The sequence below is a fragment of the Sorex araneus genome, chromosome 4 (genome assembly GCF_027595985.1).
Source record: "Sorex araneus isolate mSorAra2 chromosome 4, mSorAra2.pri, whole genome shotgun sequence".
Taxonomy (NCBI): domain Eukaryota; kingdom Metazoa; phylum Chordata; class Mammalia; order Eulipotyphla; family Soricidae; genus Sorex; species Sorex araneus.
Window position 1 is genome coordinate 176,119,391 of NC_073305.1, and position 23,832 is coordinate 176,143,222.

The following is a 23,832-nucleotide window of genomic DNA, read 5'->3' on the forward strand; positions in this document are numbered from 1 at the left end:
TGTAACCTATTGCCTAAACTTACAATAATAAATTATAATTTGGAACACAAGCAAAAAGTATATAAAAGTTCCTCCAGCCCTGGTCGAATGGCAGGTATAATTCAGTCTCTGCTTTTGCCTATGGGGCTCAGCCAGCCCTCCTCCTCTTCTCTCTCCTCCCTCCTGGCTCTTGTGTCAATGAGCAATTGTCACTCCCCAATAGATCTATTTATTTTCCATTCTTTCCAGTTCATTGCTCTTCCTTAGAATGAATGGAAAATGCAGTCATTTACTGGATTATATCTCACAAAATACACAGAGATACTTGTCTGTTCTTTTTCCTTATCTATTCCAAAAGCCTAGGTGAGTCTATGAAACTCAGAAAGTATAAAAAGAAAGGCTTGTTGAAGCAAGGAATGATTTAAAATAGCCTTTGATTCTTTGCACACACACATACACACACACATACATACACACACACACTCTTTTTTTGTTTGTTTGTTTGATATATCCAACTTTCATAGCAAAAGCAAAAGTTTCTCTGAGGTTATTTTGTTAAAACCAACAAAGTTCCTGGGTTCCTGTTCCACTCAGGACACCACAGAGACATGAACTGCTCTTTAGTCATGACGATAGCAGTCAGCAACATTGGGGCCTGAGAAGACTGCGGAGTTCAGAGACTGTCCACTCTCAATGTATTAGAAGTCAGCATCAAGTTGAGTTTCAACTTGTAAAACACCACTAGAGAATTTTGTGGTGGCTGAATGTCATCATTAGGGATGTATATATATTTTTAATTTTATCACTAGATCACTGTATCACTGTCATCCCGTTGTTCATCAATTTGCTTGAGCAGGCACCAGTAACGTCTTCATTCATCCCTGTCACGTGCTAGCATAGCCCGATGACATCTGGGGGGCTCTTTCAGGATCAGGGGAATGAGGACCATCATTGCTACTGTTTTGGGCATATCAAGTATGCCACGGGTATAATTTAACTTAAAAACTTTTAATTTAATAATGACAAATACTTTTAATTTCAATACTTTAAAATTTTTTAAATTGAATATCTATGAGATAGACCATTACAAACCTGTACATAATTGGGTTTCAGTCATACAATGATCTAGCACCCATCTCTCCACCAGTGTACATTTCTCAACACAAATGTCCCCATTTCCCTCCCACCATCCCTCACCACCCCATCACCCTATTCCCAGCCTCCTCTAAGGGGGCATTCAGTATTTTTATCAGGACAGTAATGCTGGAGTAGCTTTTTAATTGGGTGGCAGCTTTGAGGTATGGATGTGACTGCCAAGGCTTCCAGAAGTATGGAGAGATGGGGGCAAGTAGCCCATCCCAACCCCAAGAAAGCTTGAAGATTTCAGTCACAAAACCTGCATAACCATATTTTCAGCAGATTATATCTTGGTGAGGTCTGCCCTGAGACGGTGGAGTCAGGCCAGGGGTATGACGGTGATTTTAGGTTGTGGAAGCAAGCAGCTTCCGGGGGCTCTGCTTGGGTGGGCACCAGTCTAACCGGCCCCCCTCCGATTTACCCGGGTCTGTTCAGCCATCCATGGGTTGAAAATTAGCTGAGGCTTTTGCTCTCCTTTGAGATTTATGGGTCTTTGAAATAAGGCCAATAAATGAGTTTGTATAGCTGAGCTGGAGGTGGTTTGTGGGCATGGCTCCCACATACCAAACTCTTGGCTGTTTAGATTATTGGTACACTTGGCCCCAAGTTGTTGGGTCTGGCCAAAGGCACAGAGGCAATTTTGGGGTATCAGGAAGTCTGAAGGCACCATCAGGCTGTTGATGCACTCACACTGCAGGTACAGGTTGACATGCTGGCAGCACCATACCCCCAGTAGGAATATTTCTTGAACATTCAAGGTGACTAGGTGTTCATCTGGTTGTCCCTGTTACTATAAATGGACAGAAAAGAAAAAGAAAAATTGTCATCAAGAGTTTACAGTTTAACCATGAAGAAAGAGCATAAGAAATAAATCAATAGAACCAAGTTATGAAGTAGGTCACCAATGACTAGTCCTTAAACTTAAGAGTAATTAAGATGATAAAATAAACATAGATGTGTATCTTAGCAGCTTTCCAGGAGGAAGTGATTAGCAATTGAATTTTAAAAGTCAAAGGGCAGAGGAGAGAAGCAGACACAAGGGCAAGTGAATGATTGACAATTGAGACTGATTAACTTCTTTTCCCTATGCCTTAGCCTACAGGTTAAACCCTAACTGTATTGACATCAGAAAATTGTTTCATAATCAGTAGTACATAGGAACTAGGAAGGTCAAGACAAAATACACACACACACACACACACACACACACACACACTATTAGAATGAATGATTGAGGCAATTAAAGTGATTAGGAAATACAGGCTTGGCTATAAAGTAGCAAGTTTAAACAAAGAGATTATGCCAGGTAGCATTTCTGGAATTTTGGCTTACTTATGAAAGAGCATAAAATAAAAAGATTATTTTAATAGCGAAAGAACCAATCATTAAATTTATTTTTGAAAGAAACACTAAACTATGACTGACAGTGTTCCAATAGGTAAATTAAGAAGCACAAAAGTTTATATATTAGGAAATCCAGCATATTTCCTATTTGGAACAAAAGAACTTCTGAGGTTTCTACAAATTAATGTACCTTAATTAGGCAACCATGAGCTCATTCAAAAGTTAAAATCTGTTCAAAGCTAATCATATGACCTATTTCCTTAACATTCTTAGTCTTAATTAAATTTCTCATTTGTCCTTAATAAAAATATATAGCCCAAACTAATTACAAAAGTTTTCATTGTTACTCAATATATGAGAATTAAGTTTAAACTTCTTAACCAGACAAATTAATTTTTTCAAGCACATATCTTCCTTAGCTTCCCTGATTAAAATGCTGGCAAATTCAGAGTTTCCAAGTGAGTTGTGCTTCCCAAGGAAAACAACCATGTGAACTCCAGAAATTGACTTCTCAGGCCAGGCTTCCTCACTGCTGCCTCCAGTAAAGAGCTGAATAATGATAATGCATTGAACTGTCTTTCTCTGAGTTTCAAATTGGTGACAGAGGAGCTGAGCAGAGGAGAAATATGTGGTGAGTTGTAAATAGTATTGTTTTATTTACAAAACTCGCTGATAATCTTCTCATAGTAATATAATATAAAAAAATTATATAAATCTATGCTCTCAGGATGACTGGTATACCGCATTACTTCCCATTCCAGAAGGAAGGCTGCAAACCCAAATTGAAGTGCTTCTTTTTTGAGTCATCTCCAGTGAGCTGTCATTAATTCACTTCTTATGTGTGTTGCTATTGTTTATTTGCATGGGTTTTCTGGTTTCAAAATAAAACCAGTCTCACTTGCAGTTGTTCTGGCTTGCTGTTTGAATCTTTTCACATTCCAATAACATTTTCCACTGGAATGTTGGATTTAATGAATGAAAGAACAGATGTTCCAGGTATATTCAGTCTGACATAAGCCGGCATACATGACAGGGCCTTAATGTCTTTTCAAATGGTGAATATAATAGTATTCTCACTGTCACACTTAGCCAAATAGCTATGATATAGAGTCAATCTAGCTGTCCAAAGATGGATGATTGGACAATGAAGATATGGTATATATACACAATGGAATACTATGCAGCTGCAAGAATGATGAAATCATGCAATTTGCTGCAACTGCGATAGAACTGAAAGATCTCATGTTGAGTGAAACAAATCAGAAGAAAAAAATACCAAACTATCTCACATATCTGTGGTATACAGAGTAACAGGACAAAAGAATGCAAAGAAACAAAGGTGAGATACTTAGATTCCTCTGGATTCTAGATTATAGAACTGCAAAGGATATTCCCACCTTCTAAATTAGTGACCTTATGTGCAAGCTTTTCTGTTTCATTGAGTCTCTCTCCCTCTCTCTCTCCCTCTCTCTGTCTCTCTCTCCAAACCAATACTATACTGGTTTGATTACTGTAACTTTGTACAATAGTTCAGGGGGACTGTGCTCAGTGGTCTTTCAGAACCACATAGTATTTAGTATTGAACCCAGGGTTCCTGGATGTAAAGCACATTCTCAGCTCTCTCGCCACCCTGAACTTTTTAACTATGGAATTATTTTGAAACCATATCAGTAATCTTGATTACAGTTTTAAAATACTTAACATTTGAGAATAATTTTGTTTATGTCCTCTCCTGTGTCCCAGAGAAAGAAACTTTGTTCATCGAACTTTCCAAACCCATTTTTCCATCCATCAAACATCTCCTATGTCCAGCTCCAGAACCTGAATCAAGAGCTTTACCTAAAGTTACTGTACTCTGGGCTTCATAAATATCTTGTATAGAGGCTTGAATGACAGCACAGTGGATAGGGCTTTTGCCTTGCACGCAGCCAACCGAGGTTCGATTCCCAGCATCCCATATGGTTCCCTGAGCACCGCCAGGGGTGATTCCTGAGTGCAGAGCCAGGAGTAAACCCTGTGCATCACCAGATGTGACCCAAAAAGCAAAAAAAAAAAAACAAAAAACAAAAAAAAGTCTTGTATAATTTCCTCATCTTCTCTGTTTATAGGAAATCTCATAAAAAAAAAAAAGCACTTCATGATTATCACATTTGTCACATCTGCCTTTCCACTGATGGGACAGGAAGTTTGCTGGACAACCAACTTCCAGATTGGTTCCAATAACATAAGTCTGAGATTCAGATTCAATATTTAAAATATGGGGGGCGGGGTGAGGGAGATTCCAGATGTTCTCAGGGTTTACTCCTGGCTGTATGTCCAGGGAGCTCTCCTGACAGTCTCAGGAGACTGGATGGGGTGCCAGAAATCAAACCCAGACCAAGCACCTTCCCCATTGTAATATCGCTCCAGCCCTTCAAAATGTATTTCAATCCAAGTGTCCAATTATATGCAAAAGGACAAAGAAGTTGTAGTATAGATACACAATGGAATATTACTGGGTTATAAGATGAAATTTTGCTGTTTAGTGCAATGTGAATGGGACTGGAGAATATCATGTTACATAAAATAAGTCAGAGGGAAAGACAATAACGGATGATCTCATTTGTGGAATTTAAAGACAAAACAGGGGAACAGAGACTATCATATGATGGCAAATACTTGGTCCTGGTGAGAAAGAGGTGGGGAGGAACAAAGAGTTGGACTAGAGGTGACATATATACAATGGTAGAAGGTCTTAGGCGCTTTGGTGGTGAGAGTGATATAGTCGCTTTGTACAACAATACAATAAATGTGAACACTATTGTAACTATACTATCTAAAATATAATGAAAATTATGGAAAGAGTTTTTTAAGTCACATCAGCTCTTTCTGGAGTTCCAGATTGATTTTTTGTCCAGACTCACCAGAAAAACACATATTACAGGACAGTCACATTTGCACAGGTACCGATAGAAGAGACAGGAACTGTAGTAAAAGCTACTTTACCTTCAATTCACAAAGCAGCTCAAGTTAGAGATGCACACATAACACTACCTGATTTATCTATGAAAACCATCAGAGGTTCTCTACCATTCGGCCTAAATAACTAGACATTTGTTTAAAAGTAGTCTAGTACTGTAGTCTTCCCACATGTGAAATTCCTATAGAGGGAACGGTGGAAAAGATTAGCTTCTGACTCCCGTTGGCTGTCTTTGGTGTTCGAGCTCTTCATTTACAGCCTGCAAGACTCCCACAGTAACCTTTGTGTCCAGGAACCGCTTCCCTCCAGCAGCCATTTCCCATAGTGACTTCCCCAGCACTCATGACCTGTGCTTATATACTTTATGTGCCCCTTAGTAGTTTCTGTCATCTGATTGGTTTCACCCGATATAAACAAGGAATTGGAAGACCAATCAAACAGATTGGTTAAACAAAGTGACCAATCAGATCAGCTCTACACCTTACACTCACAGATACATCACTTGAAAAATTGTTAAAATTTATTTTGTCATGAATAGGATATCTATGTTCCTTTTCAAATACCTATCTGCAGTGTTGATTATCCACGTAAGTGAGGCAGAGTTGAGATGGGAGCATGTGTTATTAAAACAGATATGAGGAGAGGGAAAGGGAGAAATGTGTTTAAGGAAGAACATAATCTTCTCCAGAGTGGAAATAGGCAAGGAAAGAAACATTGAGACAAGCAAGGGAGACATATGACCAAGGGAGAGGAACTGTGCCTTATTAAAATAATCTAATATCCAATCCAGCCACATGAAGCCATAATGTTACTTGGCTCCCCACAAGCTTAAAATTCAAATACTGCAATAGTTTGTCACTTTGAATTCACTTCCTTTTTCTAGGAGCTTCTGTCCCAATCCTTCCGGATGTTCAGACTCAGGAACCATTAAGCATATAAAAGCACCTCCAAATTATTTCCTTATCGCAAGTGCACTGCTTGTTCTTTGCGGTTATAGAAGATCTGTTAGAAATTGAAAATCTGACATTATCATTTGGAAAGAAAAGTAGCTGGGAGGAAAAAACAATAGAACAAACAGCTCTCCACTACAATGTTCAATGTGAATGTCACAAAGGCAAAGCAGTTCAAAAATCTGAGGTAACATTCTTTTACATTTATTTAAAGAAATGCTATAATAGCTGAAACTGGAGTCTACGCGTGTTTCCTTACCATGTCATTTTTTCCTGCAATTCTGAAACATAGACTTATTATTATAAAGTTCTTCTGAATTCACAAGGTTTTCCATTTTACAGCAGCAAGCATTTTAACATTTATTTTGAAAAAAAAAAGGGAGAGAGATGTTTAGAAAAGTCTGTGAATTGTTCTAGCAAGAAAACCGATAATTACATCTAGGAACATGAAGATTATGTGATGCCTCTCATCTCATTGCCTGCAAGCACCAGAGAGCCAACGTTAGCATTCATTTCGCTTTTAATCCTATAGGAATTTTGTTCTAAGAAGAGTAAAAGGAAGGGGAAAGGAGATCTACATTGAGATCTACAAACACTGGGGCCTATAAAACATATTGAAAACTTACTTGGTTTTTCCTTGTCCTGCATTCACCAGGACAAGGAGAAGTAAGACACATAAGATGGCACTAAAAAAAAAGTCATGCATTTATTACCCACAATTAGTATTTTCCAACTCTCTTGAGGACAAGACCCTTTTTTTATCTGAAAGTCTTTAAATGTGTCTATTTTGTTGCTTGAGACAATGAACTCACACCCCTTGTACTCCTCACCCTATCCTCCAAGACGTCCCTCCTTCCACCCCAAGATTTGAACTGAGACATAGTTCTGCTCTGCTCGGAAGTGGATGGAGATGGGAATCATGGCGCACTTCTGTTGGAAACAGAATCAGCATTCTTTTGCCCCTGAGTTCCACAAAAGACTGGGTTGATCAGGAGATTTTCAAACTCAACAGAAGGCTGCAGAGCGGAGGACTCAGTGTCCTGCTCACAGTGCAAATAAGATAAAGTTCAACAAAAAGGAGGGAGAGTGACAGGGTTAGGGGAGTGGCTCTCCTGCATTTTTAAAGCCTTGTTTATATGGAAATTTACAGGATTGGGCAGAGTAATGTGGGTAGCAAAGCCCCTAGCAAACTCCCCAGCTCTCTTCCATCCCACCCCAAAGAACCTGCTTGCACAAACCAGTGACCCCAGAATTCTTGTCTGCTGTCCTGTCAAGGTTTCTATTTCTTCATTCTTTTAGCCATCATGGAAAAGAGGTCAGTAATCTGTGATTGTCATTTCATTCCAAATTCTTGAAATGTTTTATTATTTACAAAAGGTTTCCCTCCTGACTTCAGACAGTAAAAATACCCACTATACAAAACCTAAGAGCACTAACAAACATTTCAACTATCACAGTCATGATTAAACAGTCTTTTTTTTTTTTTTTTTTTTTTTGCTTTTTGGGTCACTCCCAGCATTGCATAAGGGTTACTCCTGGTTCATGCACTCAGGAATTACTCCTAGCGGTGCTCGGGGGACCATATGGGATGCTGGGAATCGAACCCATGTCGGCTGTGTCCAAGGCAAACACCCTACCCGCTGTGCTATTGCTCCAGCCCCCAACAAAAGTCATTCTTAAAGGATTTTTTAAAAGTACTTCAAAACGTAATTTTAATTTTATTTTTATATTGAATGCTTTTGTTTATTGATGTACATGGAAAGTATTTATTGCTAAAAACTCAGCAAAAAAAATAAAATAGAAAAAATAAAACTCTACTTTCCAATCTTGCCCCAATGTTTTATTTTAGAGTTTTCCAAACTCTTCCATAAAATCACAAATGTAAATCAAAATAGTTTTTACATTCTGTCACGCAATGTATCTATCTTCTTGATATAATATTGTGGCATCTACATGTCAATATAAATGACCTACATTATCCTTTTTAAATTTTGCATTATTCTGTCAATATATCATAATTTAACTTTACCTATGAAGATGTATTAGGGTGTTCTTTTGGTTTTTTTTTTTTTGAGGGTAGGGAGTGGGGGTGGAACCACACCCCGAAGTGCTCAGGGCTTTCTCCTGGATCTGTGCTCAGAGATCACTCCTGGTGACCATCTGCAGTGCTGGAGATGGAACCGGAGTTTATCTAGTGTACTATCTCTCCAGCCCCTGTTTTAAGAGAACTATTTTTATTTAATTTATTTATTTTTGTATTTTATTTTTGGGTCACACCCGGCGATGCACAGGGGTTACTCCTGGCTCTGCACCCAGGAATTACTCCTGGTGATGCTCGGGGGACCATATGGGATGCTGGGAATCGAACCCATGTCGGCTGTGTCCAAGGCAAACACCCTACCCGCTGTGCTATTGCTCCAGCCCCCAACAAAAGTCATTCTTAAAGGATTTTTTAAAAGTACTTCAAAACGTAATTTTAATTTTATTTTTATATTGAATGCTTTTGTTTATTGATGTACATGGAAAGTATTTATTGCTAAAAACTCAGCAAAAAAAATAAAATAGAAAAAATAAAACTCTACTTTCCAATCTTGCCCCAATGTTTTATTTTAGAGTTTTCCAAACTCTTCCATAAAATCACAAATGTAAATCAAAATAGTTTTTACATTCTGTCACGCAATGTATCTATCTTCTTGATATAATATTGTGGCATCTACATGTCAATATAAATGACCTACATTATCCTTTTTAAATTTTGCATTATTCTGTCAATATATCATAATTTAACTTTACCTATGAAGATGTATTAGGGTGTTCTTTTGGTTTTTTTTTTTTTGAGGGTAGGGAGTGGGGGTGGAACCACACCCCGAAGTGCTCAGGGCTTTCTCCTGGATCTGTGCTCAGAGATCACTCCTGGTGACCATCTGCAGTGCTGGAGATGGAACCGGAGTTTATCTAGTGTACTATCTCTCCAGCCCCTGTTTTAAGAGAACTATTTTTATTTAATTTATTTATTTTTGTATTTTATTTTTGGGTCACACCCGGCGATGCACAGGGGTTACTCCTGGCTCTGCACCCAGGAATTACTCCTGGTGATGCTTGGGGGACCATATGAGATGCTGGGAATCGAACCCGGGTCAGTCACGTGCAAGGCAAATGCCCTACCCGCTGTGCTATTGCTCCAGCCCCACTATTTTTATTTTTAAGAAAACTTTTTAAGAGAACCTACTTGTGTCCCTTTTTCATCTGTGAATTTTTATATTTGTGTTTTTTTAATAACCCTTTTATTTAGGAAAAAAAAGCTAATAGCCTACATAGGACTAAAACTACCTTGTTGATGGCAGCAGAATCTGTGGTGTAGTGCTGAAGTGAGGGCAGAAACTCCAAAAAATGTCTATGGAGGGTGCCACCCTTCGTCAAGGTGGGTCCCAATTACCTGTGCTCCCCTCTTCCCATCCCATCTTCACATGGACTCCAAGGGCATGCCCTTTCAAAGAAAAAGCTGATGAACAGCGCCCAGAGACTTACACCAGCATCACCCTTTGTCTAGTTCAGAAAAACCCTGCCTGAGAGCCAGAGAAATAGTAGAGTGGGTAGGACACTTGCCTTGCATGCAGCAGACCAGGGTTTCATCACCGGCACCCTGTTTGGTCCCTGACCCTGCCAGGAGTGACCCCTGAGATCAGAGCCAGGAGTCATCATTAAGCACAGCCAGATGTGGACCCCAGACAAAAACAAAATCACAAAAAAGTCCCACCCAGGCCAGTTGCCATCATTTAAGGCCCTTTCAGCCCTGAGCTCGGCCCCAAGAACAGGATCATCTTTCAGGTTTCCTAGAAGTATGAAGCTCTGTACTTCCCTCTTTCATACATCACAGGACAAGACAAGTTGGACTCTGCAGTCAATTCGAAGACTCCAGACTGCCTTGGAGTCCAGTTAATTCACAGACTCCACAGTGCTCCAACCACACCATTCTAAAATGAATTTAATCCTAGCTCTGACCACTTATTCCCACAAAAACTCACAAAGGTATAGTCATGGTCGTAAGAAATCATAAAACGCTAAATAACAACCATAGATAAGGACAATGTCATTGAAAGTCTTCTTGGAACCTTCATAAGAAACTCCAAATAACTAGTTAGTATCAGCAAAATTGTCTGGGATAGTTCCAACGGCAGAGCCTGGCAAGCTACCTGTGGCATATTCGATATGGCAAAAACAGTAACAAGAAGTCTCACAGTGGAGACGTTACTGGTGCCTGCTCGAGCAAATCGATGAGCAACGGGATGACAGTGACAGTGACAGTTCCAACAAGGAAGGAAGAAAGCAACACTCACCTGAATCCTTCAGTCAACTCTCTCCAGAGAGGGAGGGGCCACAGGTGGTGAATCAGAAAGACTCACAGCCAAAAAAAAAGAAAGACTCACAGCCAGCCTGCAGTAGGCACAATGGGAAAGCAGTGTTGAACCTCACTGAGCTATTTTGAGCCTGGAAGACTCAACAGTACTAAGCAGATAATGACCTCTATGGACTTTAGAAATAATATCTTGAGGATGCTTTATAGGCTCCAAGAAACAATGCCAGGCAGGCACTCAACCATTGAGCCACATACCTGGCCCTTAAACTTCTTCCTCTTTTTTTCTTTCTTCCTTTTTCCTTCTTTGGTTTTTGGGAGAACATCTGGTGGTAAGCATATACTCAATCCATTGAGCCCAAGTTTCTTTTCTTTCTTTTATTACTCTCTTTCTCTCTCTCTCTCTCCCTTTTTTCATGGATGTGCACACTGAAAGAGACATGTCCAGAATATTTTATTAGGCAAAATCTATGCTAAATATATAAAGACTGTAAGACTGTTAAAATATGACTGCATTTTACATAATATAAACTTATACATCACATATATTTATACATGCTATAATTTTAAACTATTATGTCAACAGGACAAATAGGCAAATAGTATAAGGTCTAGAATTTACATCTACAGATACATATCAATAACAAACGAAACCTATAAAATGAATAATGTCAAGAATTTAATATTAATAAATGAGCATTACATGTACCAAACATTGACCCTACAAATAATTCTAATGTATTCCTACCACTTTCTACTTTCTAAAAAATTATTATCTCAAATTTCTTGAATATAAAGTTTCGATCACATTTTCTTTTCTTTTCTTTTTAAAAATTTAAATTAAAAAAAATTTTTTTTAATTAACTCACTGTGAGATAGATCCTTTACAAAGCTGTTCATGATTAGGTTTCAGTCATACAGTGGTCCAACACCCATTGCTCCACCAGCAGTCATATATTTTAAAATTTTTATTGTAGATTAGATAATATGGTTATGATAGTGCTAGCATTCATGATTTGGAGGGGGCGTTCAGCCACACCAGGTAATGCTCAGAGACAACTCCTGGCTTTGCACTCAGGAATTACTGGCAGAGCTTGGGAATCATATGGGATGCTGGGGAGTGAACCTGGGTCAGCCAAGTGCACCTGTAGGAGTGGCCCCGGGCTCCTTGAACACTACTTGGGCTATAATGAAGATACTATATTATGTATACATTTTTAATTAACATGCACATTTTCTCCGGGTATAATTATATATTAGCCAGGATTCTCCCAAGAAACATATGAATAGCATATATATGTAATACTTTATGTGTTTATATATATGGAGAGAGAGAGACTACAAGGAAGTAATTAGCATAAGTGATTAGAGATGCTTACAAGTCCAAAATCTATAGGGTGAGCTGTCAGTCTAGACTGAGGCAGAGTCAATGTTCCATTCAAAAGTCATTACGCTGAAGAATCAAGATCTGATGTTCTAGTTCAAAGTCCATTAGTCTGGAGAAACAGGAAGAGCCATGTTCCAGTTCAAGTCAAAAAACTATCTCCTAGACTCTCCTACTTGGGACAAAGTTGCTCTTCTATCTTATTGCAGCCTTTTTAGTAATTAGATGAAGCCTATCCATATGATGAGGGAAATCTTCTTTACTCAAAGTTCACCAATTTAAATGTCAGTGTCCAACAAAAAACACCCTCACAGAATACTAAGGATAAAGTTTGGTCCTCCCAAAATGACATATAAAATAAGTCAACAAAGTTGAGTTATCAAGTATGAATACATTCTACTTTAGTGCATACTGGCAGAGTTTATTAACACAATTAACCTGTTTGCACTCCCATCTGCAGTGTATGGGAGTTCAAGCTGTGTGACCTTCTTTCTTTGCCAATACTTGACACCATCAGAGTTTTTTGTTACACCATCAGAGATTTTTGTTTTGTTTTGTTCATACAACCTTGAGTTTGCAATTTGCAACTCTCTGATGAGAAATTATGTTAAACACCTTTCCATGACCTTATTGTCCATTTGGAAATCATCTTTGCAAAGGACTTTAGAACTTTTTCTTAAAAAAATTACGGGGTTTGGTTTTTCTTACTACTCTGTAGAAGTTTTATATATTCTTCTCTATCCAAGTTCTTGATTAGTTGGTTTGGCTTTTACCTTCTCACTAAGGTCTATGATGTGTCTTAAATTAATCTTTGTATATGGTGTTAAGTGTCATTTTTCCCCCATGAGTAGCCATCTTACCCTATTGAAAATCTTATCCTTTCCTTGCAGACCACCTTTGTCATAAACCAAGTGCTATTTCTAGATGCTCTATTATATTCCTTTGAAGTATTTTATTTATTCTTATACACTCTTTCTCTGCCGTGCAGGCGGGATACTCGGTAGTTTGCTGGGCTCTCCAAGAGGGACAGAGTAATCGAACCCAGGTATTCGATATGCCAAAAACAGTAACAAGAAGGCTCACAATGGAGACATTACTGGTGCCCGCTCGAGCAAATCGATGAACAACAGGATGACAGTGACAGTGATAGTGACACTGTTTCTTTGGTGGGGGGGGAGGGAGGAAATCTGGTGCAGTTTAAGGCTTATTCCTGGCTCTGCGTTCAAGATTCACTACTTGGCAGACCTGGGGGAATGAAGGGTGACACAAGTTCGGGGAACTGTATGTAGTGCCAGTGACTGAACCCGGGTGAACCATGTATAACTTATATGGTCCCTGAAGATCAGCCAGAAGTGATACCTGAGTGCAAATCCAGGAGTAAGCCCCAAGCACTGTGGAATGTGCCCCCACCCCAAACAAACAAAAAAAAATCACCATCTTCAAGCATGAGAATCATTAAATACAGGCATTGTTCCATACTCCAAAAAAGAAAAAGACTAAATATTAATAGAAAGATATATATCCAACATTAAAAACAAAGGTATATATGCAGCATTTTTTCAAAAAAGAAACAAAATAAAAACAAACTTAGATTAAGAGATTAAAATGGTTACCAGAGAGGCGGGAAATGGGTAGTCAGTTGTGGTGGACAGAGCTGTTTTTTAGAGTGGTATAATGTAACACACAGAAGACCAAATTATATGTGCTATGCTACCTGATATGTATAGTGATAAATCCTTATTACTGCAATAAAATGTTATAAGTAAGGATTAATTCACTCTTTAGTTCTATAAATTATTCTTCTAATAATCTCTTCTTGTATTTTAGAAGCCAGATTTTATGACCTACTTAAAATTGTTAGATAGGGGACCGAATGATAGTATAGCAGGTAGGGCTCTTGCCTTGTGTGTGGCTGAGCTGGGTTCGATGCCTAGCATCTCATATGGTCCCCAGAGCATTGCCAGGAGTAATTCCTGAGTGCTGAGCCAGGAATAACCCCAGAGCATTGCTGGGTGTGACCCCCCAAAATAAAATAGCAATAATACACGAATAAAACAGTAAGAATAAATGAAATTGCCAGGTAAACTCTTTTTTCATCACAGCTTTGATAGAAATAAAATTGATTTTTCAGTAACCTAGACCAAATCATTTCTGTTTATCAAGCTCTGTATATGTAAGATGTCTATGTACGCATTTTTATAATTTTTTTCCTGAGCCACTGGGAATTTCCAATATAAATTGGAAATTGTATATATAATGTTCATTCACCCCTTGATATTTCACTGTTTTCTATATAAACAGGAATATTCTTGTGCATAAGAAATTCAGGAAATTTAAGATACTTATATCTAGTCTACAATTCATATTCCATTCCATCAAAATCCCAATACACATATATTTTATAGCATTCTTTTCCAGTTCAGGATCTTACATCTTTTCTTTTTTCCTTTTTTTGGCTTTTTGCACTGCATTAAGGAATTACTCCTGGCCATGCTGGCAGACCACATGGGATACCATGGATCGAACCCAGGTCAGCCACGTGCAAGGCAAATGCCCTTCCCGCTGCATGGGCCCCTTACATTGCATCTTTGTAGTCAGCTATTTTGTTTTACCTTGATGACACTGACAATGTTTTAAAAATATAGGTCAGGTGTTTTATAGATTTTTCCTCAAATTGGTTGATGCCTCTTTATAATTAGATCTGATGTTAGTGTAAGCATTGTTTTTATACTTATTTTCTCTGCTACCGCCTGGTTCTTGACTTATTCATAACTGTCATATTCATAAGCATATAAAGCATTATATATTTTTATGTACATCTCCCTTTATTAGATGTCTAGGATATGAGATCCTACCATTTCAAATTGGTGCTGTTAAGTGATACGTGAATTTCACTTACGGATGAAATTCTTCTAACCTCCTATCACCAACCACTTAAACATTAGGAATGGGAATAATCACGTAGAAGGCTACTGAAAGGGGCTAAGGTTCAAGGATTTGTTACCTACCCCTGAATAAAGCTACAGTATTTCCAATTCTCATATCCTAATTTACTTTTACTGTTCTAAATGATAACGGACCGTGGACAGAAAAGACTTTAATTCTGATTAGTAACTCTAGCTTTTGACAGGGTCCAACGTTTGAAAGTCTCAAGAATACAAGAATCCAGTAGAAAAAAAAAAGAGAGAGGGGCAGAGACAGGCAGACTTTCACTGCTGCTATAGCGCTCACACTGGAAATAGAAGAATAAAAATGATCCTGCAGAATTCGAAGCGGGGTTGTGTGTGCGTGTGTGGGAGGAGGGAGAGTCGGTCAGAGGAGCTTCAAGGAAGAATCTGGCAGGGATATGAACATTTTGGACAGGGACAGAAAAATGCCGCCGTGTTTTTGGACATCGGGAAAGCTATAGCATGTTTAAATAAATATTTTAGACCTTGAAAAACGTCCCCGCGTTTGGCACGCCCCCCCCACCCCACGGGGGGGGGGAGAGTAAATAAACATCTTTATCTCTTCTATCTTCAAAAAAAATACAAATGTTAAGTTTCTCTTCAACCCCACCCTCCGTTAAAAAAACAAAAAAGCGCCTTTGGCTCGGCTGCCAGGACTTCTAGGAACGTGCAATATTAAAACAAAACCCGAACAATACAACCCTTTCAGTCAGGCGCTTTCAGTCAAGAGCTTTCTCGCAGCCCCGCGAAACGCGCGAGAAAACGCTTTGAAGAGCCGGACGCGGGGCGCCCGCGTCCCCGGGCGGCGAACCCCGAGGCGCCCGGGACGTCCCCGGCACACGCCCGCGGTGACCCGGGGCTCCCGCCGCGGTCCCCGGCGCCGCGGCCGCCCGGCTCCGAGGGGGTGTGGCCCGGCCGCCGACCCACCTGCTGCCCCGCGCGGCCGCCCGGGCCCGCCCCCGGCCTCCCCCCCGCGCCCGCCCACGCCCCCGGAGCCCCCGCTCCGTGCCCCCGCGCCGCCCCCACGAGCGAGAGCGGGGACAACCCGGCACTTTCTCCTCACGCACAGCCCCCCCGCCCGCCGCCGCCTCCTCCTCCTCCTCCTCCTCCTCCTCCCGGCGCGGCTCTCGGGGGGCCGTCTGCGCCCGCGCCCCCTCGCTCGCTCTCAGTCTCTGCGCGCGCGCGCGGCCCCGACGGCGGGGCGCGCCAGTCCGCGCCGCCCGGCCGCGGCCACCCCGCACCCTGGCCAGAGAGGCGTGTGGAGGCGGCGCGTGCCCGGGGCGGGGGCCGAGCATCCCCCGCGCCGCCGCCGCCGCCGCCGCCGCCCGCTCCCCCGCTCCGGACTCGCCGCCGAGGCCTCGTCACAGCCGCCGCCTCAGCCAGCGGCCGCAGATCTCGCGGTGTTTGCCGGCGGCGGCGCCGCCATATTGGTGACAGTATTTTGATTTGCGCTGGGCTGGCGGAGCCGCGGCGAGAGCGAGCGAGAGCTGGGGGGGTGGGGGGAGGGCAGGCGAGCGCGCGGGGGGTGGGGGCAGAGGGAGGTGGGGAGGCCGAGCGAGCCGGAGCCGAGGCGCGGGCCGCGGCGACGCCACCCAGCCCGCGTTTTTGAGCCTGCTGCAGCCGCCGGCGGGGCGACCCAGCCCGACCCCCCTCCCCTCCCCCTCAGCCACGAGCGGCGGCGGCGGCGGCGGCCGGAGGGAGTTGGCGGCGGCGGCGGCGGCGGCCGATTGCTGGGGCTGAGCGGGGAGGGGAGGGAGGGCTGAGGTGTCCCCCCTGCCGGGCGGAATCGGAGGCGGCGGCGGCGCTGGCGGCGGCCGTGGTGGTGGCGGAGGCGGCGGCGGCGGAGACGGCTGCCCTAGTGGGAGAGGCGGCGGCGGCGGCGGCCGAGGAGGAGGAGGGGGAAGCGGCGGCGAAGGGTAAGCGGACAGCGCCGCCGGGGCCGCGCCGGGCGCCCCCCGCCCCCACCCCCACGCCCGCCCCCTCCCCCGCTCCCCCAGTCGGGAAGGGGCTCGGCCGGCTCGCCCGGGCCCTCGCGGGGCGCCCGCGCCTTCCCCTCCGCTCTTCCTCCCTCCGCCTCCTTCCCCCCGGGGCCCGGCGGAGAGGGAGGCCCCCCAAGTCCTGCGGCCCGGGTGGGGGCGGGGAGCCTCGGGCCGGGCCTGGGCTCCGGGGAGAGAGTGTGCGTGTGCGTGTGCGTGTGTGTGTAGGGGGAGGGGGAGCGGCCGGCGAGCCCCGGGTGGGGGAGGGCCCTTGCCTGCAGCCGGTGCCCCCCCCACCCCCCGGCCCGCCCCTCGGGCGCCCGTGAGATTGGGGGTGGAGGACGGAAAACTCCTTTGGGGAGGGGTGGGGGATCTTGATCGGTGTGTGTGTGTGTGTGTGTGTGTGTGTGTGTGTGTGTGTGTGTGTGTGTATGAGGGATGATTTCGGGGCGCGAGGGGTGGAGGGCGGAGTGGGAGGGGGAGGGACGGCGGGCACCACCTCATTCCCTTGGCCGTGCGGGTTTTTCTGCAGCCTCTCTGGAAATGGGAGCATTTGTGGCTGGGAATCTCTGCCCGGCGCGTTGTCCCCCCACCCCACCCCACCCCCACCCCCACCGCCGCCCTGAGATTTTCCTCCCCTCCCCAGGGCTCCTTCTGCCTGCCAGTCTGCTCCGCCCGCGGCTCCGAGATCGCGGGGGGGGGGGGGGGGGGGCGCCCGGCAGGCCGCGAGGGTCCCGGGGTGGGTGGCGGCGAGCAGGTGACAGGTGGATGAGTCTCGGCCCCGCTGCTGATGCTGCGGCCGGCTGCGGGGCCGGAAGGTGCTCGCCGAGGTGTCCCGGGGCCCCCGGGGTTTGGGGTTGGTGGGTTTGGCCGCGGGTCATGCCTTATATAGTCTATTTCCCGGGGTTCCGTTTCCATCCTTCCCAGCCCGCGTCGTTGCGGTGGAGAAATTCTCCAAATGTTTCTGATAAGAGGGGCTTCCAGGAGAGCGGCAGGTTCTGCGGGCTCTGCGGGGGTGGCTCCTCTCGAGCCGCTTCTCAAGGGGAAGTGTAGGGCTCCTCCACCCCGGGCGAGGCTGTTTTCAGGGCTTTTTTTAGGCACAGGGCATGTGTTTGGGGTTTTCGTGTTTGTGTTTGTGTTTGTGTTTGTTTGCCCACGTTCAGGTCGCCCGCGAGGCCCCGGGGAGGCGGTTGACGTTTTGCATCCATCTTGTCGGGTTCAGCTATACGTTTAGGAAGTGCCAGGCTGGTGCCCGTTTTAAATAAAAGAAGGGCGTCCGTGCCCCAGCGCACTCGACAGAATATGTTGCTCATTGTGCAATTTCAGAATTGGCAGGGAATTTTGGTGGACTTGGAATAGAATTTTTGCTTTCAGTTTTTCGACTACTACTACTGCTGCTTACCACACTCGTCCTAGTAGCAGATTATTGACAGCTCTCAATTTTTTTTCTCAGTAGTAGCAGTGAAATCGTGACTGATTTTGAACTCTTTGACAGTTTGAAACTTTAGATTTGGGAACCACTGCACTTAAGTTAGAATACACTGAATTGTCAGAAAAATGAGCTTAAGTTAGGGCCAGCCTAGTTCTTGAAGGATCCAATCAATGACTTTTTTTAAAAAAAGGTGCATGAATTGAATATTTTGAATGATGGTACGATCGGTGTGTAAACTGGAAATAGAACAAACATTCCAGTGATTCAGAACTTGTTTGGGTTCTCTTCTCTCCTTCCCTTTCTAAATCTAATTAGTTTAGAAGAGGCTTAAGATTTCTCTAAAGGGTCTAACTGAAATTTTAATGTGTTAATTAGATGAGTAAATCATCCTCTGACTATACTTCATTATTTCATTTTTTTCCTTGGATTACTGGAGTAACTTTTTCTGAGTTTTAAAGTATTCTTAGAGGACACTGATGAAATGCAGCCTTTCAAACTCTAGTGAACTGTCACATAATAAAACCTGTACTTTTGCAACTCATTAAATGGATAAATGATTACAGTCTCATCTGATACCGATATCTTAAAAAAATAACTGATAACGATCCTGTTTAAATGTTTGCTTCTTTAATAGAAAGGAATCTTCTGCTTCAACTGAGGATACTGTTTTTGAGACTTGCATGTAATTATGTCAAATGAAATATGGAGGCATGTAAGCATCAGGATTAAATAGACACTGCCCCAATACCCATTATCAGGAGTTAACCACCACTTCTTGCCTTTTGTAGCACCTGCCTTCAGAATAGCTTAATTAGTCGACAGAAATAAAGTTTGTTCTACTTTTTTTTTTTGCTTTTTGGGTCACACCCAGTGATGCACAGGGGTTATTCGTGGCTCTGCACTCAATTACCCTTGGCAGTGCTCAGGGGACCATATGGGATGCTGGGAATCGAACCCAGGTTCTCCAAGTGCAAGGCAAACGCCCTACCCGCTGTGCTATGGCTCCAACCCCAGTTTGTTCTACTTTGTAAGGAGAACTCTTTTCTAAAATAAGACTGTTTAAGTGAAATAATGTACCCATGCATTTATGACGATACTATGTTTTGAGTAATGCAGACAACATTTACATGAAACGCCATGAATTTTATGCCCTTTCGCTCCACCCCAGTGTCCTAGGGAATGCCTGAATTTTCAAAGCAGCTTTTTTTGTTCAACAAAAATAATTGATCAACATTAAAAGCTTATTTTTAATGATTACCAACATACTCTAAAATTTGCCTTGTTATGGATATTTTAAGAAGAGTTTCCTGATAATTTTTTTATATGTGAAGTTCATAAATTAAGTTTCAATTTAATTTCAGAAAGGCTTCAATATCATTCTATCTCTATGTGGGTATTTTTACCTGGACAGGCTTTCAGGAGAACAGTATTAGCACTCTTCTTTGTTACAGGTTTGTGAGTTTTGTTTGATCAACTTAAGATTGGGATGCTCTAAAATGAAAAGATTATGAGGTGGTAACAAGCAAATGCAAAGATGGGGGCAAAACCATAAGACAGGATAAGATCCTGATTTGAGGAGCAGCTTTAAACAGTTAGGTAGGTGTACTAACTAACATGTGGATGGTGGTAGTTGGAAAATGATGAAGCCGAACTGGAGTGTAGTAAGGATTTGGAAAAGCATAGGAAAATGATGGAGCTGAACTGTATTGTAGTAAGGATTTGGGGACATTGAAATTTAAGTGTGTGTGTATATATGTATGGATTTATCTCATTCATATTTCCAAAGGAGCTGTATTTTAACATTTTTTAAAAATTCCTAATCCTGTAGAAGTAAGGACAGTTGCTTAATGTCAACTCAGAAAAATGAGTACACTCAGAGGTAACCAGAACTGTACTTTTTACATTCTCTCCAAGTAACCACCAAATTTGAATGTGATCTTGACAGAGATAAGAATGACTGTCTTTTTTTTTTTCATTTTTTAAATGTTCCATCTCCCAGAACTGCATGAGTAATACTAAGTAAAAGTAGCACTTGCTGCTTCTAACATTTGTTACGCGTTTCACTGAAACTTGAATTTTTATTGACTCATTTTATAGAATGTGCTTAGTTTTAAATTTCTTGATCCTCAGAAAAAGATACTGTTAGAAACACAGTAAAAAATGTTAACTGACAGTAAATGTTCAAAAAGGAAATTCGTCAGGATTACCTCAAAGTAGAATTGCTAAAGAAAGACTTCTGTGAAAATTAATTCAAATGCAGATACTTAAAAGTATATTCATACAAAATTTTGTCTATGTAGATCCTATTTCCTGAGGATGCTTGATAAATATGGCCTTACTCAATGAATTTTTTAAATCGGCCTCAATATTTAATGTAAAAACTTAATGAGAATTTCTATTGCATGCCTAATCTATTTCAGTTCAAATTTTGGTATATCAAAGGGGTGATGACTTTCTTTTGACCTTTAGTATATTTATGTTGGCCTTTTTAATGTTCCTGTATAGTAAGAGAAGAGGAAAGAAATTAGTATTTGTTGAATGCCTACTTGGCATCAAGCTTTCATTTAGTCCACAAATATTTATTGAACACTTAACTATGTGACACCTACTTTCATGATGCCTGTGGTACAGCAGTGAATAATGTAAGTTGTTATTTTCATACATTTTGTGCTTTACTGGTGGAATCCATAATGAGTGAGTAAAATATAGTGTGTCTGATAGAAAAAGGTACCGCAGAGCAAAATAAGACAGAAAAGTAGAGAGGAAAGATCATTGCTTATTTGCCTCTTGAAAAATGAATAATGGAGCCTATCCTTAATTTCAAAACTCAAAGCTATCCTATACATAATAGTTTTCTTTGAATAAGAATGTAATTCATAACTTAGGAATACCATAATGTTTTTGCTACTTCAGGGTCATAGAGTTTCGGTTATTAGTGATTTCTCTAGGTAATGTTTCTAAAAACTCCTTTGTGGCTCGGTAGAAAATTTGGAGTCTTGCTATCCTGGTGTGAATCCTGACTTGGTCATTTGTGAACTGTGTGAAATTATAGATCTGCCAGTAACGATTCCTTAGCATCTCTGAACTTGTTTTCCGAATGAGTATACTACCTATAAGGTCATTTTGATGACAAAATATACCTTGTCCATAAATTTTCTGGAAAATAGGAGGGGGTCAATAAATGGCCTTTATTGTTGTTGTTTTTAGTGCTGTCTGGAGTTTTATAAGACAAACATAGATGAGTTGGTGATCCTTCCCTTGGAGGATCACCTAGTGTTATGTGGACATTCATATGAACAGTCTTGTATGATAGCATAAGGTTAATTAAAACCTAATTGTAAGGGCAAGAGAGATTGTACAGGGGGCAAGGCACTTGCCTTGCATGTGGATGACTTGGTTCAATCCTAGCACTTCATAGGGTCCTCTGAGCTCTGCCGGAAATGACCCAGGAGCACAAAGGCAGAGTAGCCTCCAAGTGCTTTGTGTCATTGCCCACTCACCACCATCCCACACTCCACACTAGGGGGTTGGGGGGAAACTGCAACTGTAATTTATAATCACAAGTACTTTGGGGGAGGGTGTGCTTGTTACCTGTTCGTTGTGGTGTGTGGGTAAACCTTCATTCCCCTTTTTCTGGCTAAGGAAATTTGTGACATACCTTATCATGTAGTTTGAAGAGCCGATCTTAGTTTTTGTTCGTTTGTTTTTGTTTGGGGGCCCATACCCAGCTGCTCCCAGGGCTTACTCCTGGGATCACTCCTGGTGTTGCTCAGGGGACCACATGGAGTGCCAGGGAACAAACCCAGGTTGGCTGTGCAGAAAGCAAGTTCCTTACCCACTGTAATCTCTGACCCCTGGTCTCCACATTTTAACAATTAGATACAAATACCTTAGAGGATTCCAATTCATTGAAGTACTTGTAAAACATTTAGTACAGTGCTTGCCATATTGTAACTATTCAATAAATGTTTTGTACTTTCCTCTTCATTTGCTACTTCTGTATTAAGTGAACAGAGTAATTCAGATAATATACAAAGTAGTAATAAAAGCTTTACAGAGATCAAAGGAAAGCATGAAGATTATGAATGAATTTTCTGAGGAAAGTAGAAATCCAGGACTTGTTTTTAATGTTTAGATTGGGAGATCACTAACCTGCACTGTTTAAGGACAAACGGTCTTATTTTCATCTCAGTAGTGGCTGCTTAGGGAGAAGTGTCTTCTTCAGGGTCTGGCATGTAGTTAGGGACTTCACCACTGTCAATGTTGAGTGGATCTGAGTGAGTTTTATCTTTGTATAATAATTCTTTTTGGTGGTAGGAATCTTCTGAGTCTGATAAATAACTGCAGTGAACATAAGGTGTCATACAAAATTTTCTGAATGCCGTTTTTAAAATTAGCCAAAATTTGGAAAAATTCTGGAAATTAAAAGGAAGTAAATTATTTGCAGCTAAATTAGTATTCGTTAATCTAGGTTTTTTTCTTTAAAGTTATTGGCATTACAGTGAAAAATGAGCACTTTATAAAAAGTAGGATAGAAAAGGTTATTGGATATCATGATTGTGTGTAACTGTTAAAAGATTATTTTATTTCTTGTAACACCTTTCCAATGAAACTCGATTTGTACTGGCTTTATGAATAAAATGGTACTGCCGCTTTCTTACATCCTAATGATCTGGGCTATATTGGTCATTTCACAGGAAAGAAAAAATATTTACCCCACTGATTTTGATGTTTGTCTTTTGCAAAGTCAACTTTTTTCCTGTTGTATGACAAGCTAATGACCTGCCTAACATAATTTTCAAACTCAAGACTTACCTCAAGTTCTGAACAGTCATGTACATAAAGTATTTCTTGGCTTTTAGAAAAATTTCACTCAGATATGTAAGAACAGATTGCTTTGTATTCAAATTTGGTATAATAGAAAATATTTTGAAAAGATTTAGAAATACCTACAATTAAATATTTAATACTCTGTTTTGCTTGCTTGCTTGTAGTTAAAAGTACCAGCGTGACTGGAAAGGCATACCAGCACAGGGTGTGAGTTGCATTGCTTTGAGGCTGGCTTATCCGCAACCAGGTGGACTAGAAGAGAGCATTATCAGAACTCTTATGCCTTTCATGGACTTTAATTTTAGCACCTTGTTAAATAAAATGGCATTCTTATCTCAAAACAAAATTCAAATACAAGTCACAGATGCCAAGTAATAAAGGCTAGAAAGGCCTTACAAAAGAGGACAGAGGTGAAAAGCAAAAATAAATGTAGAATTCTTCAGAGTTTTTGGTAGAAATGTGTGAGTGCTAGTTATTGTTAATAAAATTTTATTCAAAAAAGTTAAAGCATTTGAAGAAAGTATGTCATGCCTGCAGCT

At 41.7% G+C, this 23,832-nt stretch overlaps 1 protein-coding gene and 1 long non-coding RNA gene across 8 annotated transcripts in view; one reads left to right on the forward strand and one right to left on the reverse strand.

Annotated features, from left to right (window-relative positions):
- Window positions 1-1,224: 1,224 nt before the first annotated feature.
- Window positions 1,225-16,518, reverse strand: LOC129404226 (uncharacterized). Its single transcript, XR_008629774.1, has 4 exons — window positions 16,297-16,518; window positions 12,103-12,219; window positions 10,707-11,152; window positions 1,225-1,906 (listed from the first exon to the last, which is right to left on the reverse strand). It is a non-coding gene; the product is annotated as an uncharacterized LOC129404226 (long non-coding RNA).
- A 96-nt stretch (window positions 16,519-16,614) lies between these two features.
- The window catches only part of TAB2 (TGF-beta activated kinase 1 (MAP3K7) binding protein 2), an 82,251-nt gene continuing 75,033 nt past the window's right edge, over window positions 16,615-23,832 (forward strand). For all 7 annotated transcript variants that reach the window (XM_055135205.1, XM_055135206.1, XM_055135204.1 and 4 more), the window contains exon 1: window positions 16,615-16,971. The gene's annotated coding sequence lies outside the window, so the exon portion shown is untranslated. The remainder of the gene's footprint in view (window positions 16,972-23,832) is intronic.